This window comes from Vanessa tameamea, chromosome 31 (genome assembly GCF_037043105.1).
Source record: "Vanessa tameamea isolate UH-Manoa-2023 chromosome 31, ilVanTame1 primary haplotype, whole genome shotgun sequence".
NCBI lineage: Eukaryota > Metazoa > Arthropoda > Insecta > Lepidoptera > Nymphalidae > Vanessa > Vanessa tameamea.
In genome coordinates, this window is record NC_087339.1 from 4,582,111 (window position 1) to 4,588,608 (window position 6,498).

Here is a 6,498-nt window from a genome sequence, read left to right on the forward strand (position 1 = left end):
TACCCGCCAATCCGTTTATATGGGGGAGCCACTGTAACTTGGCATAAAGAGTAAGGCCAAGAAATTCAGTTGTTTCAACTGGATCCCTCGATTCCCCATTGATAAGTACATCGGGTTTTACATTTTGCACGTTTGGTGTGCTAAATTTTACAATTTTATTTTTTTTACTATTCAGACTAAGATTATTTACGCTAAACCAGTGTACTATATCAGACATAGCATTGTTTACATCGTCATACTGTACCTGTTTCCTATTAATTTTAAAAACCACAGAGGTATCATCAGCAAACAATACTATATCTTTTTGTTCCCCACAAGAAAGGGCAAGTCATTTATGTATATGAGGAATAGAAAAGGTCCAAGAATTGATCCTTGTGGGACCCCCATACCAACTGAGACCCCCAGGAGACCTTGTCCCTTTAATGTAAACCCTCTGAATTCTATTGTTAAGATAAGAAGTCAGAAGGTCGAGTGCACATTCTCTAATTCCATAGTGATATAGTTTCCTGACCAGAGTTTCATGTTGAACACAATCAAAGGCTTTGGATAAGTCGCAGAAAATCCTTAAGGCATCCTGCGACCTCTCCCAGGCTTCATAGATATTTCTTATAAGTTCGATACCTGCGTCGGTAGTCGAGCGACCCCTCGTAAATCCAAATTGTTTTCTATGAATCGGATTGTCATCAAAAAAACTTTTATTTATTTCAATGTAACTAAATACACTGAGCTAAAGTTACTTTTAAACAGTACATTTTTGAACGAAATTGTGGTTACTGTGACCAAACAAAAAACAGGACTTTTAGTTCATAATTTTTATATTCGTATATCTCTTAATTAAGTTTTGTTACGTGTAATATAGTTTCGTCAAAATATGCCCAAAAATTCGGAAAATTAAACTTTTATACTCAGAGGAATATAACATATTAATATACTTAGTTTGTAAGGACACAATCATTACTTAGTATAAAACAAAGTCGCTTACCGCTGTCTGTCCCTGTGTATGCTTAGATCTTTAAAATTACACAACGGATTTTAATAGATAGATGATTCAAGAGGAAGGTTTATATGTATAATACATGCACAATATAGTAGAGAAACACTGATAATTTTAGAGGTTTCTAAAGTGATGTCGTAAATAAACACATTTTTTGCGCTTAAATTGCAAACGCTGGCTAAACCCTAGGAGATATATCAAAATAATGTACTACAGTATTGTACATCTCAAAAACGTCTACACAAAAGTCAGCGATGGTATGTCTCTACTCTTAGGGATAGCCCACTAATGGGTTGGTGAATATACGTGGCAGATTCGCATCCACGTGCAGAACTCCTCACGATGTTTCTGAAATAAATCTGGATACGCGGTAGCGTGTCAGCCAAGTTCAAGTAACAGAACTGGCGAGCAGCACCGTGTTACATTACATGAACCATTTGGAGCCACTTTTGACCTCCTCATAACTCAAAAACTATTTGACATAAACATGTCAAATTTGGCTCATATATTAAGACTTGCGAGATACATATGTGTTCCAAATTTCATAACCACTTGAACTTTGAACAAAAAATTGAACTTGGCACCCATTCTTACTTCTTTTGTCGTTGAAGTCAACAAGCAAGGTATCTCACTTTTACATTTATGTTTTTGATGGGATTATAAATACAAATTACGCACATTTTAATAAAAATACTCAAAACCATCAGTTCAGATTCACGTCTTATAACAACTAAAACATCGTGGCTCACTATTTATAAATAGAACACTATGTTGAAGAACAAATATAAAACCAGATAAACGTGCTCCTTTAACCGCGCATAATATATAAAACTTTACCCATACCCCCCCTCATTTTACACCCTCGAGGACTCAACTTATCTCTACACCAAATTTCATCTAAATCGGTTATGTAGGTTATCCAACAAAGCATATATATATATATTGTAAATAGCAACATACATATGTGTGATAAGTCTCATTGCCGCCATAAAATATATAACAGCTCGTATAATAAAATCATGATTGCAGTATCTATAGCGTAACATTAACGGGAATATTTTCTTTATTTTACGAGCCTTTATATTTTATACGAGTAAATTGAATTAACTACGATCTCTAGGGTTCGGACTTGTTTACATTTTGGCTCATTCAAATTGGCTCATTGTATATGTAGTAAATAAAGACATTTCTTTTAATAGATCGATCAAAATAATGTACTACATTATTGTACACCTTGGAAAGGTCTACAAAAATGTATGGAGTGTCTATATCTATCAGGAATAGCCCACAATAACCATTTTTTATCCTCTACGAGAAATAATTGCTTATTTAAAAAGTGATTCTAAGTAATACAGCCTTAATCATTATTAATATTTTCGAAGTTATTACAGATTTAATATGCAGGCACATAGCGGTTTGTATTGTCTAATGACAAAAAAGCTTTGAACGTTGTTTATAAAGACAGTCTGTAGTCTGTTTAGTATCAGCATTGCATCCGTGCGAAGCTAATTTTTTATACATGGCAATGTAGTTTTCATCAGACATTAGAAACCTCTAAAATGATCAATATTTCTCTACTATATTATACATGTATTGTACAAAAAAACCTTCCTCTAAAATTACTCAATCTACTAAAAAACCCCGCATCATAATTCGTTGCGTAATTTTAAAGATATAAGCATACACAGGGACAGACAGACAGCGGGAAACGACTTTGTTTTATACTATGTTATTACGTAATTCTGTTATGGAAATATATAATTGTTCGTTTCAAAGTTCTAAATTATTTAGCCGTGACTAAGTACTAAGCCTTAAAACCCTTTGTGTCTGAAATAATTTATTCATTCAGCTACCTTTTTCAGAATTTAATCTCAATAATTTGTATTCGAGTATTCAATATACATCCCCGTTGAATATCGTCTTTAAATTCAGAACTTTCTTAATTTGACTTCACTATTTGACGGCCGAAGGCCTTTAACCGAAGTTTCCCAATAAACTCGACTCGCAAACTTGTTAGTTTGATCACATTCAAGGACCAATTAATTTGTTTATTCTGAACACTTTTATGTGTGAGTGTTCTGTCTGTGTATTGATTTCGTTTCGGCATTTCGAATTGTGTTGATCTCTTGCTCGGTGGTGCATGTGTCTAATTTCAACGAAATTCCGCCACATGTGTATTCCGCCAACCCGCATTGGAGCAGCGTGGTGGAATATGCTCCAAACCTTCTCTTCAAAGGGAGAGGAGGCCTTTAGCCCAACAGTGGGAAATTTACAGGCTGCTAATGCAAAAAAAAAAAAACGCGAAACTTCTCGTTTATTCGACAGATTTTTACAAACTTCAAAACCTGTGACAGGTTTTTTTTTAATTTTATTTCTTTATAAACTGACGACGCCTGTTCGCACGTTTTACAGCCACAGCGCCGCTCTCTACGCGGTCAGGAACTATTTTCCGTTCTCTAAAATTAATTCTTTGTTAAATCATAACAATTTAATAAATTGCTATCAGGAATCCTCTTTAATTCTCTGCACATCTACGACAGAAGCTCTTCGAAATAAGACCATAACCGATCTTTTATGTGCAGCCATCATCCCATAATCACTGGGACAAAAATCGGTTTACGCTATTAATATATAAGATTTCTAAACGGAACTTGTTGATTAACAGCCATCATCAGCTCCAGTCTGGCCGCACCTTGGCGGTGTGTGAAGCAACAAGATGGTTCTATGGTTTGCTTCGGAGATTTAGGGAAACCAATCATTGGGCAGCCTTCGATATGCATCCCAAGACCATCGCCACCATGCACGTGTTCCGCGACTGTATACACACCGCCTGCAGTACCACCACCCTGTCCGATATCGCCACGGCCAATGTTGGTGTCGCCGTGCCAATCCTGCCAACAACCCAATTATATGTCATAGTTATTGGCTCATGGAATTCCAAATTATTTATGAAAAACATTTGATTATAAATTTCTGAAACTGATTTCGAAATAAAGTCAATTACAGCTTGGTATTTTATTTTTATTTACTAGTTGGTGCCTGTGGCGTCGCTCGCATGTCCATGGAGCCTATTATTCTCTGATATTGGCTGACGTGGCCAAAATCGATCAGAACGACATCATCATAATGGACTCTGTACTAATATTTTATCTCTAACAATACATGAAAAAAAGATCAATCATAAATTTTATTAATAAAAATGCCTCTCGAAATTCATATAACAGAAGCGAGGGGCGATTGATAGACTACAATACGAAAATGCTCTTTTCTCTTTGACAATGGAAACAATCATTGTTCTAACAATGGAGACTTAAATATATTTTATTTTGAATAAGGTAAACTGGCATATGAACTTCATGGTAAGTAGTCATCACCGCTCACCACCTCCATAGACATAGACCATGTAAGTCAAAAAAAATCTAGAAGAACTAACAATTTATCAAATTAAACCAAAAAATATCTAGCAAAAGGGCCCCAAATTCATGGGTGCCCAAGGAACCCAGCATAGCTTGAGACGGCTCTGCTCATCCACCCATCAAACAGGAACACAATACTGAGTACAGCCCCTTGGGGTAGAATGTCTGATGAGTGGGTGGTACCAAACTTACTAAAAGTCGAAGACCATCATATTTCAGACGATTAACACAAACCCATAATGAATCAACACCTAAAACTTTCTAGAAAATAAAATGAATATCCGTTCAGTAGTCAAATCAAATCAAATCAAAATATACTTTATTCAAGTAGGCTTTTACAAGCACTTTTGAATCGTCATTTAACACACTATTTAAAGTAGAGCTACGACCGGTTCGGAATGTAGATTCTACCGAGAGGAACCGGCAAGAAAATGAGTAGTTACTCTTTATCGACATCTAAAAATACAGTCATGTTAGTTAAATACAATTATATATGTATGTCACGTCTCCCGCCTGGAAGTCAACGAGCCTTAACTCCACGCTTTTTTATCATCAATATCGAATAATTTGCCTTCTTTACCGATGTATTTTTTACAAATGATTTGAATTTATGAAACGGCAAAGTTAAAGTGAAGTTAACGTACAAACAGACAAATATACGTAATTAAGGCTTCGTTCGCGTTTCAGGAGTTCGTCGTTAGGCATAAAGGTAGCCTGTAATGTTCTTCGTTTGAGTTCAACTTTGCTTAATACCAAATATCATCTAGTTCAGTGGTTTGGTGGTAGAGCAACACACAGACAGACTTCGTCGCACCTCTAACCGCCGGACAATTCCGGACCGGATCATCCAACACAGACACGAGTATTTGCTATCATTCTTATGTTCTAATTCAATTTAAATTTCTACTATTCCGTATTCTAATTATAAGCGTCAATTTAGCAAAAGTTTACGGACCGCCTAGTGATGTAAAAAGTCGCAGTCAAAAAATAAAAACAAAGAAATATTAAAAATACTTTTTCTTGTAATGCTGTAACACCCAAAATCAAAATATACTTGATCCAAGTAGTCTTTTAAGAGCACTATTTAATCGTCATTTTACAAACTATATTAACTGAAGCTACCACCGGTCCGGAATGTAGATTCTACCGAGAAGAACCGACGAGAAACTCAGTTGTTAATCTGTTTCAACATTTAAAATACAAAGTTGTGTTAGTTAAACAATACAACAGGCATTAGCAGATATACTTAAATATATAGCTTTCATCCCCTATTTAAATCCCTTAGGAGCTGAACTTTGTAAAATCCTTTATGTCTTATTCTAGCAACAGTCACAGAGTGTAAGATACAGTCATAGATTTCGCAAAGAAAGTTACGCCAAAAACCTGAAAATTAATTCTAAATGAAAAAAATATATATATGTTTTAAACAAGCAAAGGTTTTTCCCACTCAGCCAGAAATATTAAAGGAGATCTTAACAGCTTACATTTTATTATATAATGCTGTTCATGAAGTTTTTCTGGAAAACCTTTTAATATTTGTAACTTTGCCAAATCTTGATACAATTTTAGTTTTATTAGAGATCTTAAATTGAATGGAATAAAATGTATTGGACGACTACATGGCGTCGAATTCTTACGCCAATTCGAAATATTTATACTAATATTATAAAGTAACTCTGTCTGCTGTGTTGAACTTGATTTGAAGGAAGCTTGAACTCCAAGAAAAGACATAGGCTTTATATCTCACACGAAACGATCAATCCCTAAAACGCGAGCTGACGCATTTAAGGGGTTGGACTTGTACTAATAAATATGTTTTTTTTTATGATATCGGTAAGCGGACGAGCAAATGTGTAACTTGATGGTAAGTGGTCACCACAGCCCAAAGTCAATGGCGATGTAAGAAATATTTAACCATTCCTTACATCACCAATGCGCCACCAACGGTGGAACTAAGATGTTACGTCCCTTGAGACGTTCTCACCCTTCAAAGCGGAACACAACAATACTGAGTACTGCTGTTTGGCGGTAGAATATCTGATGAGTGGGTGGTACCTACCCAGACGGGCTTGCACAAAGCCCTACCAC